This window comes from Stegastes partitus, unplaced genomic scaffold (genome assembly GCF_000690725.1).
Source record: "Stegastes partitus isolate 25-593 unplaced genomic scaffold, Stegastes_partitus-1.0.2 Scaffold1581, whole genome shotgun sequence".
Classification (NCBI taxonomy): domain Eukaryota; kingdom Metazoa; phylum Chordata; class Actinopteri; family Pomacentridae; genus Stegastes; species Stegastes partitus.
The window spans coordinates 100,886-114,761 of record NW_007579312.1 but is presented as its reverse complement, the minus strand read 5'-3'; the positions used below and the strand labels follow the sequence as shown (position 1 = coordinate 114,761).

Sequence of the window (13,876 nt, the reverse complement as noted above, 5' to 3'; positions counted from 1 at the left end):
CCGAAAGAGGGAGCTCTCAGCAGTGATGCTCTGAAGCTTTTTTTTTAATGCAATTTTTTATTTTGTAACAAAGAAGCACAGACAGTCAGGGAATAACAAAGTATACAAGATTAATAACAATTATAATAAGTATATATTTATATTTTTATATATATATATAAAAGGGATGTATGACACACGATCCTTAATAATGAGGGATGTGCCTGGCATGTGCCTACTCATCCCAGGCAGGCAGAGAACAAAGGTAATGAATAAATAACTTAGCCCGTCATCAAGTGGAATGATAAATCTACTTCATATCACTTGCCGGTGATGGCAGCGTCAGGCTTTCTTGAACCTCTTGATGAAAAAGTGGCTCGTGAAATCTGTTCAATAGAAGGTGTCACCGCCCTCTGCTGTCTCCTCTTTCACCCACTCATACCCTGTCCCATTATTTCAGAACGGCAGTAAATCTAGCAGGAAAAAGCCTGTTGTCTGATTCTGTCATCAGATTCTGCGCGCCTCTAATAAGGCTTTCCCAAAGGCTGAGCTCAGACTCTTTTGATGATGAAGATGCGGCTCCCGAGTGCGCGGTAAAGACAGCTTCCGCGCTTGCCTTTAATTTCCATGTTGTTGGCGCACAAGGAGCTGATGTATGGTGTTCATCATGTGGACCAAGGTGGCTCCTTGCACCCTGGATCGCTGCCTGCTGCGCGCTCATGAATTATGGAATTCGGCACAAATATGCAAATCCGGGCATTAGCCTAGTTATGCCCCTGTACTGTAAGTTACAGTGACTTATCTATTATGTATGAACCAAGGATTGGAGTGAAGAGGTCCTGGCAGCAAGCTACAAGGCCCTCTCTCAGTCGCTCACTCTTACATCATGAAAGAACATGAATAGCGAGGGGAGGTAGCTCCAAAACGCTAGCTTTCTGCCGCGCCGCATCTCCGAAGACTTGGGAGAATTAGAGCTTGCCTCCACGCTCAATTGCCAAGCTACTTAAAATAACAATGGCTTCCACAGGATTTGGAGGCCTGGAAGATATGTAGGGAATAAGCATGAAGTTGTTGCTAATCCTCTAATTTCCCCCCACAAGGCTGATATGAAATGCTAGTCTGATCAGTAATCAGTCCACGGGGGAGGCAGACAGGGGATCCAGCCAACTCTACAGGCACACACAAAAAAAATCAGCCTCTGTATGACATTACCATCACAATGCCGGATGAGTGATTGTAGTCGAGTGACCTAATCACAGCGGTGTAAATATCCAAAATCAAGAAGCCGGCGGAGTTGAGAATCTCTCCGGTCAAACGGCTCGGTTTTGAAATCATGCATACGCTCTGGCTATGGCTGAGAGCATGACGAATAACTACCGAGGCTCCGAGATGAACAGAGCGATCATTAGCTCGGATCAAAGTCAATCATCAAGCACATGACAGCTGACAGCTTCTATTAAATGGCTGCACAGGAAATAATGATTCTCAGTCTCTATGGTTACAATAGGAAACCACTTCTTCATACTGTCCCACAGACTTTTGACTAGAGAAGTCAAACTTATAATTACATGTTCCTCACTATATGTTGCTTTTATGTTGTGTTGTGTCTATATATATATTTAAAATAAATCCTTTTGGGGCCTAATTGTTGACAAAGCTTCAGGCAGTAGGTGGAAAGAAGTCATTTGAGCGCCAGAGCTGCACTTTAAGGAGTTGCACTGTCAATTTTGTGACGCTCTACACCGGCACAAACAAGCACTTTACAACATTAAACATTTGCAAAGACTAATCGTTCTGCTGGGTGTGTATTCCACTGTGAAACCGGAAGAAATCGAGCTAAACGGACTAGCCTGCTATAGTTAGCTCAGGCTGCAGACATTAGCAGTGATTCTCTCCTGGCGTTACTTTCAATGCGTGTTATTTCCACACCTGATGAGTCATTAGCAGCACACTCAGAGCTGTTTTTCTCACACTGTGCCAGGAAAGAAGGTTAGTTAGAAACTCTGCAGTGGAAAGTTCTGTGACCTCAGATGTCAGCATGTAACTCCAGGACTGGAAACACAAATGCGTTACTCAACATGCAAATTCAATAAAGCCGGGGTAGGCAGTATTTGTTTGTTGGCGTCAAAATTCGAACTTTCTCAGCATCTTGTAGTTCAAGTGGTCTGAGAGGTCAGCACCACCTCTTGGCTCCATGTTCAGGCTTTAGGAAATCTGGTCTGTCATGGCAAACTTCCAGTCACTGTTTTTTGGTTGTTTTTAGAGAGAATTCCTATTGGCTGCTCGTAAAAATGCAGATGTGCTTGAGATGGTGTAAAGCCTGATTCAGTTGCACACAATCCACCGGGAAAAGTTACTATTCTAGCTTTGGCAACAACCGCCTACACTGCAACACAACCAAAAAAACACACAAAAAAAAGGAAAATTGACTCATCTGGAGAAGCATAACATCTGACGTCCACTAACTACTGCACTCTGCCGTTCATCTCACTGTGCTGTAGTGGTTCTTGAGCTTGAGTGTAGATTTACTTCTACTTTAGCCTTCTGCTAACGGCCGCAGCTAAGTCATGTTTATATTCATATTTACAGTAAAGCTTGTGCTGTGTGTGCATACAGAGCTCGTGTGTTGCTTCAATACAGAATTTAAAGCCTTGATATTGCGTTGTGCGAGACCTTGGGCAAAACAGAGGACTTAAAGATGCTCCTGATGGCAGCTGTGTCCTCACAAGGCAGCCCTGCTACCATTGTTGAGTGTATGGGTGAAGGAGAAATACACTGTGAAGGGCTTTGTAGAACCTAGTTAAGGTTAAAAGACAACAGCCTTGAATTAGTTATATGACGTTACAGTGATGTTCCAAACTGCCAAATAGATGATGGACGCACCAATCAAATTAGTGTTTGGTAAAGATGCTACCACCACAGTGAAATAACTAACCAATCTACATAATAAACTGAATGAACATATATACAAAAGGAAGGTTTAAGTACATATTCTCTAGCCTTGAGACTGCACGGTGCACATCTCACAGCAGAAAAATGCTGATTCCTTCATGAAAGCTCTTTTATCTCTTGCGGGAAAATCAGCCAACCCCCACAACCACAAAAAGAGAAATACTCTGGAACTCATTTGCATTTTTAACAAATATCCCATATGCCTCAGCTAATGGTTTTCATCCTTTAATTCAGCAAACATAACCTCATCAAATATTAATTCCATTCTCTTGTTACTTTCTATTGCTCTTGATTAGGAAAACTTGAGGAAAAGAGAATGCACTTTTGTTTTGTTGTTCCTCTCTTCCACCCCCCTGTTTGCTCGAGTGGAGCCAACTGGATAAACTCCATCAAACAAAAACCTAATAACAGGAAATTGTACACGAGAAACTGTTTCTCTCTCCACCTCCTCCTCCTTCTTTCTCCATCCAACCCACGTGAAACTCTGCTCGCTCCGCGGTGTAACATACACTGACCCTGTGTGTTTGTCCGGCAATATATCACCGAGACACCTTGAGTTTTCTTTAGGGATTTAGAAATCATAACACCTCCCCAAACCACTATTGTCTTTTACAACCAGCCTCGTAAACACTTACTGTCAGGATGATCTCACAGACCATCCGGCTCACCTTTAGTTACCCATTTGGTTCTGGCAGAAAATGAAGCAAACAAAGTCTCTGTTCCAGTTTAGCTCCAGATACAGTCGCCTCATTCATGTTGATTAGTCGGGTATGAAAATAATGAGGGTGACCCCTCTTTCATGTGGACCTTTTGCCCTTTTTGTTTCCAGCCTGCTTCCCAGTTTTCTGACCATTTTACTTTCTAACTAGTGGAATCTCCTGTTAGTTATAATTATATTGCTTTTATTTATTTATTTTTACCACCCTTTGATTGTATTACTACATTTAATTGATATGTTTTGCACAGATTCTCAAGATCTTATGCATCCTATAAACTAAATAAATGAATTTCCCTAGTAAAGTACAGTCATATGCAGATGAGAAAACCTAAAGAGAAACATACACATACTGCACCTCTCAATGTAATGAGCGGTAAAGTAATTGTCAGAACATTAACACCCCCACATCACTTTCAGGAGCATGGCTGTGCAGCCTATGACTAAAAGACTGTAAAAGATTGAACCTGTTTTAAATATAGACCAATTAAAGCCCACTTTCAGCCATGGGATGGGAAGAGGCTGCAGCTGTAAAACAGTACGTTTCATTTAAATTTCATCAGAGAACTTATTCCAGTCAAATAGCGGCTTATGCCTTTGAGAAATCCTGCAGCTAGAAGCACCGGCTCACATAAGCCAACACCCACATGCTCATAATCAAAGGTGAATTGCACAGCCTGTGGCAATTTGCATCCTGTGACGTTAATATGTGGCTGCTGGAATTTCACTTGGGTAGATGTGGTGGCAGATATAGGGGCTGTGATGCTGAGGGGAAAACAAAGCTACATCAAGGCTACATTTCACCAAGAACAGGAGAGTGGCAATTATCATTAGCTGCTCTTGTCTGATTGACTCCAACCAGTGACTTGATCTCATGTTTCTACATCAAGAGCGTGAGATGTTTCAGTTCTCAGCCACCAAAACTTCTGTGAACGTCTCCAATTTTCAACTTTTTAAAAATTCTGTCAAAACTTTTAATGAATTAAAAGAGTTAATTGGAAGCTGATTTTATATGTCACAGCCCATAGGATATACAGAAGAGTGTGCTCCTGGGAGCTTATAAAGCTAATTTATTGGATGTAGCATTTTAATTAGTTTGATCAATACTCTATTACAGAAGATTTAAATGTGAACTGCAGGGAAAAGACAAGGCTCTCATTTCACATGAGTGAATGATCATGTTCCAAAATGTCAGATTCAGCTTTGCTGCGAGGCGATAACTGGATTTATTCTAGCTTAATAATTGATAAAATTAATCGCCCCATGAATTCAGAGGAATAAAACATCCTTTTGTCAGCCGCTGGAGGTTCAAGTGTTGCATAAAAAAAAGCATGTGTGTGTGTGTGTGTGTGTGAGCCTCCGTATGCTGAGGAGGGCTTCACACACACACAAAGTAGGAGGAAATGTTGAGAGAAAATGTGGTTACCTCGCACGGGGGGCTTCGGTGAGGATCTCAGCGCGCCTCTTGGGTTCGGGTTGATCTCAGGAGCGGAGGATGAAGATGATGCTGAGCCACGGAGCGCACTTTTGCGCACCGCCGGTCCACAAAAGAAGAGAAGCGTCCGTCTCTCCTGTCGGCCACTCTCATCACTGATTCATTGGAAAGCAGACACCAGGGAGGAACGGAGTCCTTGTTTAGTCAAAGTGGATAACTCGACTCCGTCTCCGGCGCACGCAGACGAGCCTGTGTGGAGAAACGCGGGCAGAGTTGTGTCCAAGCCTCCGCTTTGCGTAGCAGACAGGAGGGAGCGGGGAGGAGCCGTCTGCCGTCAGATGATCAGGGCAAGGTGCTCTCCTCACTGAGACTCTGCAATCCTCAGCCTCAGCAGAGATGCACTTCACTTGAGCACAATAATCCCGATCTAATCATTTGCTCTCAGCTACAAATGCTGAATTTATATTTGGATTTGCAGTATTATTGCTTATAACAGTGTGTGAATATATGTGTCCAGGTGCTCAGCTTCATAAAAAAATTGCTATAACACTATCACAATCAAACATCTACTGACTAAAAAGTCCCTATCTACTAAATAATAATGTTAAATTGTTATAACATGCTACAGGACTGCATGTTTGGAGAAAAAAACAGACATACAGCAAACTGCAGAGATACTTCAGCTACAAAGAGACACATTGTACTGGCAGCAGAAAAAGCCTGCCAAGGCCATCATAACATCAGCCCTAAGTATCACACCATTAGAAGTTCTGGTAGAAATATTGCAGCAACAAAACAAACACCGGTACCAGAGGAGATTAAAGGGGCAGTAAAAGGGCATCAAATTCCGCTACAAGGTGAGACAACCCTGACGGCGTTATTAGCTCGGGGCTCAAAATCTCAGCCTGAATTTCAGTCCATAAACAGGCTTTCTTTCTAGAGACCAAGGTCCGGGTTATACTACAAAAGAAAGGTGATGTGATGTCTGACCGCTGGAAATCAACCATAGCGGCTCCAAATGGCCACACTGGCAGAGCGAGGAGCCAGGTGTCGTAGGAGACGATTTGAATATGGAGATAAGGGGCGCGCAGTTTCAGACGCTCTCTTTTTGGAGGGCGTTCAAAGTGTTGCATTTGGTTGTTCGCGACAACAGTGTTCTAAATAGTAGTATAATAAAACAAAAAGTGAGCTGAAGTTAGATTTTCAAACTCAGTATGGTTCCTCACGTTCACACAGCGGACCGCTCACGGAGCAAAGAAATAGTGTCATTTAACCAGAATTGGGTTTTTCAATCACTGAATCAAACCGATTTCAGTAGAGCTGCTATGCAAAGGTGCTCACCGGAAACTTGAAGTTCAGTGTCTTGCCCAAGAAAAAACGGGCACCAGCCTTTCCTTCCAAGGATCATCTGTTCTACCACCTGATCCATGGCTGTCCTGTGTCAGATTGTTGCTTTCTGAAAGTTAGACAAATGGTCAGCACCCACTTTAGGTGCCCTTTAAACACAGACAGGTGACAAATTAAAGGAAAAACCAGAGCCCTTGACCATCTGTTATGCTGTAGGGGGCATTCTGCCGGTGTGGTTTGAGTCGACCTCTGCAAATCATGACGTGTTTTTCTGAGCGATCACCTTTATCCTGTGATGAAACATTTCCATCCTGATGGAAGTGTTATCTTCCCAGATGAGAATGCTTTCATCAGTAGGCCACAATGGGACTCTGAATGGGTTGAAAATGATGTGAATCATCTGCTCTGACCTTCACAGACATCAGATCACAACCCAGTTGAACACCTGTGAGAGATTTTGGACTTTTAACCAGCACTTACCATCATTCGTCCAACACATCTTTGGGAAGAATGGTTTTTCACCCCTCCAGTAAAGTTCCAGACATTTGAAGAATCAATGTGAAGATGCACTGATGCTGTTTTGGCAGCACGTGGTGGCAACACCATCCTAAGACACTTTGTTTTCCTGCATCTAGAATTCTGGGACTATTTTCGGTGTTGCTGAGAAGTTGAGTTTTGCTTTACCAACAATGCACGACACTATGGGTAACCTTTGGTTGCAGGGACTCTCAGAGCAGCGAAATCTCAATGAATCCTGCAGGAAGCTGATGGTTTAATTCAGCTCCTGACAGCGTTTGGCTATAATAGAGATGAAAACAAACAAAACCGCTCAACATACAAACTTAAAAGAAAAGTGCCCAAGTAAACCCCATGCACTCTCACCTACCTGCAGCAAAGAGAAGCATAATTCCAATTTTACAAGCCGGAGGACAAATCAACATAAAGTGTGAATTGCTAAGACGATGGGCCGCCACAACAACTCGTTTGTTGCTCTGATAATAGTAGACAGCTGGGTCCAACATGTCACTCCAAAATCTCCCATGGGCGTTCAAATGGATTGAGACTCAAGTCATTTTCACACTCATCAAACCACTCAGTGACCCCTCCTGCTCCTATGGAGGGAGTAATTGTTATTCAGAAACCCCTCCCATCAGTATAGAACGTTTCATTACAGATGCCTGACTCAGGCGCGAGACTGGCCGTGCAGTAGAAATGAGCTGTAACCAGGAATGTTTTGATCTGGGAGCAAATGTGATAAAATAACTGTTTCTGTGGAGCATTATGATTGTTATCATTATATAGGGACTTTAACCATGCCAGTATGCTCCACCTCAATGGAAGCAGCTGCAGTCTTACCTTTTTTTTTTTGGTCTGTCGTCTACAGCATGGTAATAACTGCGCTATTATGTGAGTGTATGCTACAGAACATTGTATGGCAGTGGTTAGCTGCCCATTACAGATATCGCCACATGTTACGGCTCTCTCACATATTACCATTTTGCCTCTGCACATGATGAATAAAATGAAACCGAAAGTTTAACCCTTTCTCATTTACATAACATTGCTAGATTTTAGCGATTCTCTCTCCCTCTGGTGGCATCTGCATGTGAGTCTAAAAACAGACTCATCACCTCACAGGTGGGAGATAGTGTCTGAATAAGACAAAGCTCTTTTACAAAGAAGGGGTCAGATATGCCTGGGAGCAACATGTGAATCCAAAAATCCCCATTTATAATGGAAGTGTGTGTCTAACATCCCCATTGACTGCACTTCCTACAGGAGGCTGTCTCAGAATCCTGGATGCTGCAGCCGGATGCCTAAAATGAGGCAGCGCGAGGGTGCATTTATATTTCAACAGCTCAGTCCACCTTTGGAGGCAGAAAGACAGAGATCATATTTGATTGCTTAAAAATGTATGGTGTTTGTAGGACAAAGGATGGCTGCTGTATGTAGATTTTAATACTGAGAAATGGGGACAGTGAACACGGCACAGCCTAGTCAGCAGCAGCGCGCCTGACATGGGAATCTGACTCTGAAAATAAAAGCCAGTTTTAGCTCTAATTGAGCACAAAAGAGCACTTTCAAGTGATGGGGTAACAGTTTGGGGAGTGGAAACTAAAATTCTGTCCTTCTTAATAAAATATAGTGCTGTGCTAGATAAAAAATGTTGGGAAATGGGAAATCTAGGACCCCAAGGGTTTCTGACCCTACTTTGAGGAGTGCTGGGGTGTAAGGGATGGGAACAGTTGCAGGCTGTACTTTGCAGCATGTAGATGTATTTGATAATTTATCAGGCTCCCGAGCAGAGCAGCAGTGATAACCTACAGCTCTCTGCCAGCTAGCACACCTTGACTCACAAGGTCTCAAGCTCGGAAGAAAGTTTTCATGCTGACTCGAAGACATTTTGCCAGATAAAAGTATTATTTCAAACTCACACGTTTGATATTGTTCATTTTTCGGAGGAGAATCGCACATTAAGCTATTATTTATTAAAAAGGGATTTATACCATTCATTTCACTTACACTTCATCCCCGTGAATCACTGTAAGATGGATTATATGTGACACTGACCCCAACATGAATTAAATTATTCACCACTGGCTCCTCTACAACTGTGTTTTTATGTCATTTGACTGTGCTGTGTTTGTCTGTGCTGCATGTTGTGTAATCTGTTTCCATGGCACAGCCACAGAGCTGCATCGGTGCCGTTCAGACTCGTCCCATCCTGGCCTGGAAAAGACTCCCGCTGATGAAATTTTCATTGGGCAGATGAAGCTGAGCGTAGTTTCATAATTCCCCAGCGAGTTGCATCAGCTTGTACTGATACCATTCTATCAAGACCCACTAAAAGCAGATTTGATGTCTTGATAGCCGAGGGAACCTATTATGTTTGAGGGTGATCCTCCCCATGCTGGGCTTTGGATTACATGCAGCATGATTGAAATGTTGTTTTGGCTAGAAGTGGCAGTTTTTCCTTCAGAGCATTTCATTGTCCCTTAACTGTCAATACGATGATGCTTTCTGGTTGATGTGACTAAAGGATGGCCAACTTTGAAGCGATGTAGCAACAACTCGACTGTCTTACGTGAATGCAGATATGTTAACATATATTTTATTCACAAGGTTACCACTGGGTTTCCAGCATCCCCACTGCTCCTAGACGGACAGTATTTACTCCTAAGATCCTGTAGAAGTGTTTTTTAACATGTAATATTGATCCAAACCTACAGAGATGCTTGAATTTCATCGTTAACTCAAACAAGCGTAGACGCCGGTTTGTTTAGAAATGCAGTCGAGCTGCTAATTAGTCAATTTGTTCTCTTTCCTTTTTAGGCCTAATCAAAAGTTCGAACATATTTTCTATTGCTTCAAACATGTTCAGATATTTTAATGGGGGAGTAAAAACAATGGAATGTTTCTATTGCTTTTGGCACTGCGCGTCTTGCCAAACGGTTGCAACTGTGGCATGCGCTTCATGTTTATTTAAACATTTGGAAATCAGAGGAGGCTCTTGGTGAACACTAAGCCAATTCTATTTTTGTTTGCATATCATGTCGATGAAAGCAGGACTGATATTCTTCCTCAGTATTTCTATAAAAGACTTCTGATACTCCAATCTAATGGCCACAAACCGATCATTTGACCCCGGTGACCCCTTTAACAGCATGCGGAGTGAATAATGTGAGTTCTGAACAGCGCTCTCGCCAAACAGGATTTTCATGTATCCCAATTTAAAAACGTGTTCCAAGAGTCAAATTTGTGTGTTTACACTCTGCTGTGTTTATTTGCTCCGAACAACCAGTGCCCCATCTGTACAGACGACTGCAGTCACTAGCAAAGATGTCTTCGCATACTGACAATACGCTGAGGCATCACTACAAGGGGAAAGAGGCACAGCTGCTGCCAGGAAGATTTTATATTTGTCACTTTTTTTCTTTTTTTTTTAGTTGTGAAAAAATCTCATGAGTTTGCTAGTGTTATCTCATTTGGCACGAATGAGGCTGTCAGGTGATATTCACGCTGGACCAGAAGTGCTTTAATGCACAATACACTGGCTTGGCTCACTATGGCTTATAAAGAAAGAAATATTACAAACCATCTGATCAACAGCAAAGAACTGTCCCACAGATTTTTAAAAGAAACTGCATTTTTTTTTTCACTTGAGGCACATTCGCATAAAGCTGCAATGACAAATTAGCTCACTCGGGGGCAGCAGAGATATCGTCGCATTCATAGACTGTATAAAAGATGGACGTAGCAACCGGCCCTGAAAAATGAAGCCGACCCGGAAGTGTCAAAAACCTGCAATATCACTACGTCCACTAGTCCTGGCTCCAAAAAGCCCTGGCTCCCATAGAAATGAATTGGAAAAGAAGTGATCACAGATCACAAAATACCGCATTCCTACAGCTCAGGATTTTTTGAAAATTAGTTTTCATAATCAAATCCAGAGATCAGGTGGCCAATCTGAAAATAAATCAATACTGAATTTTTAAAAAAATCATCAACATTTTGCGGGGCAAGGGGCGTGGCTGGCTTGATTGACAGTCGGCAGCGACCATACAGATGAAGCGAGCAGAAGGCGGTAAATGTGGGCGGGGCAGAGAGGGCCCGCCTCTCAATCCGTCTGACCAATCGCTGCTCCTATGGCTCCGCCCCCCTCCGACGATTTTTGCGTCACTGGCTCCAAAAATCCAAGATGTCAACCAGGAAGTAGCAAAACCCTGGCTTCATTTTCTCAGTGCAGAAACCAACGGGTGACGTCACGGAAGCTACGTCCATCTTTTATACAGTCTATGGTCGCATTATAAACTTCATGTAAATTTATTAGCAAAAAAGTTTAAAGATACGGAGCAACATTAGGTTTTATTTTAAGACGGTTGTTAAACTCCTACTGAGTAAAATCTGTTTGCTAGCCTTTGTCCTAAGCAGGTATTGTACAGTTGTATTGTACTGTTTTGTTGTTGTTGTTGTTTTTCTGGATAAAGGCTCCCTACAGCAGCTAAAATCAACATCAATAAAAGTTGAAAATCACAACAATAAACTAAAAGTGAAAATGCAAACATTCCTTGAGTTAACTCGCACATGTCAGCGCCCAGAGCCGTTTTATATCCATGAACTACTCGTAACATGTACTCGCTCTGTCTGAACTTTTAGAGTCCGGTCCTGAAAAAAACGCAAAACAGAACATGACCTTTCTCAAATGACTCACACCTCCATTGTAACTCTGACCACTGGCTCGGCTCTCACCATGTTTTTCTACGAGAGGAAAAGCCAACACTCCGGGTCATTCATTGTGATTGCTCACTGCTACTTACTGCGTATGAAGAGAACGACTCTGTGAGCAGGAACCACCGCCTGGCGTGAGGTGATTCAATCACCATGGTGACAGCGGAGGCCGCGCCGTCGGTTCCACACGTGGTGATGAAATATTTTATTCGGCCGGTGGACGGGATGGAGAGCTGTGACCTCCCACTCAACAGCTCATTGACCTACTACTGATGAATCAAAATGCAGAGGGCTCTGATAATCCTGCGAACAAAGCCAAATCACAGAGGAGAGTAAAGTGTTGACCTATGAGGTATGTTTGAAGCCTGTGTTGTGTGTCTCACGGGAGGCACTGAAAAAGCATCAAAATAGATGAGAGAGCGATGAATCTGATTTCAAATTAATTGGATCTTAGTTTGGGGTTTTAAATAGCCCTTGAAAGAAAAACACTCAGATAAAAAGATACGTCCAGGGAATGGTTACCTTTGTCGAGCATAAAGACTGAAAATAGTTTGCACAAAGCCCCAACGTACCGTTTATACCGTTTGTTTTGAGTCTAAAATGTTCATTAAGGAGCTTTGCAGACGCTGGTAGATGGTTTTTATTAGCTTCCGATAGAGCCAGGCTAACTATAGTTTACATGAATACGCCTCTGTGCAATATCACCTAAATGTCACATATCTCAAAATGGAATCAGTGCTCAGTAATTGCATTATTACAAAGCTGACAAATAGAATATTTTCTCTCATAAGCTAAAGAATTATTATATTGAATGTATAGACCCCAGTGTAAAAACTACATGCAATAAAAGGTAATACACCTGTGATCACTGACACTACATTTAAAGAAAAAAAATAAAGTCAAATCAAGTGTAATTTCCAATAGTCACATGTACATGAACATGGTATAAAATGACCTGTAAAAACTAACCTCAGTTTTGGAAATCTAGGCTGTGTCTATCTGCATCATGGCTCCACGTGGAAAAGAATTTCCAGGGGAACGAAATCTGCAAGGCTTCACAGAGATAGAAAAAGGATACAGGATAAAGGCCTTAGACTCAGCACAGGGTTTACAGTCATCCTCACATGTATTCATATCCTCCCATTAAAGAAGGAAAAAAACAGCTGTCAGTGAAATAAATTGAAATTGACAAAAATAAATGACAAAAAATATTTAATAAAAATCATGACATTGTTTTTGAATTGTGCTTCAATAGAAATATTTCAAAAAATAAATAACAAAAAACAAGCAAACAAGCATGATGGGACCCGTAAACTAATATTTTGTTGACCACTTTGAGGCAATCACTGCAATCAAGTGTTTTCTGTAACTATTGATTTTGGCCCACTGCTCATCAGCAAAGTGCTCAAATTTGTTCAGGACAGTTTCTTTTGTTTGTTTGTTTGTTTTTATTATTATTCTTTTCAACTCCAATTCAAAAGCAACGACTTCTTTCACTAAATTATTATTTAGCAAATTTTTATTTATTATTACTTTTTCCACTTTCTAGTTACTTGAGTGACTATCGTGAATTTTGCCTTTTCTTTAATGGAAGGGGATGAATAGATTTGAGGATGACTGTATGTATGGATATCTGGGTTTGTGACAGCTGAGAACGTGTGACGAACATTGCATCATGTCAATCTCTATGAATTGTGTTCATTTTTTGCTCTTTGTCAAGAAGCAGCAAGGCTAAACTCTGCCAAAGCACATTAAAAAAAAAAAAGCCTGATGAATATTGGGAGTCCTTTGTTTCTGAGCAGGACTACCACAGTGAACACATCGTTCCAACAGTGAAGCACAGAGGAGGAGTGTGATGCTCTGTGGCTGCACGAGTGCTTAAGGGTTCATGAAGATTTATACATGGTGTCGTGAATGCGTGTGGACAAACCAAAACACTGGCTGACAAGATGCACAAGCTTGTCAGAAGAGGAATCTCCCAACATGAGAACCATGACAAAAGTTTGAACAGAGGAAATATATAAAATATTGAAGAATTTGACATTTAGCTGATATTGCACATTCTGTACTCATGTTTCCACTCTATGCTAAGCTAAGCTAACTAGCTGCTGGTCTTAGCTTCATATTTACCATACGGACACGAGAGTGGTATCAATGTTCTCATCTAGCTCTCAGCAAAAAGCAAAACAAACATCCATCCATCATCTATTAATCCTCAC

The 13,876-nt window shown here is 41.9% G+C and overlaps 1 protein-coding gene across 1 annotated transcript in view; it reads right to left on the bottom strand.

Moving 5' to 3' along the window:
* hs3st1l1 (heparan sulfate (glucosamine) 3-O-sulfotransferase 1-like1) overlaps window positions 1-5,235 on the bottom strand; it is a 25,535-nt gene extending 20,300 nt beyond the window's left edge. Inside the window, exon 1 of the mRNA XM_008300739.1 lies at window positions 5,073-5,235. The gene's annotated coding sequence lies outside the window, so the exon portion shown is untranslated. The remainder of the gene's footprint in view (window positions 1-5,072) is intronic.
* Between the last annotated feature and the right edge of the window lie 8,641 nt (window positions 5,236-13,876).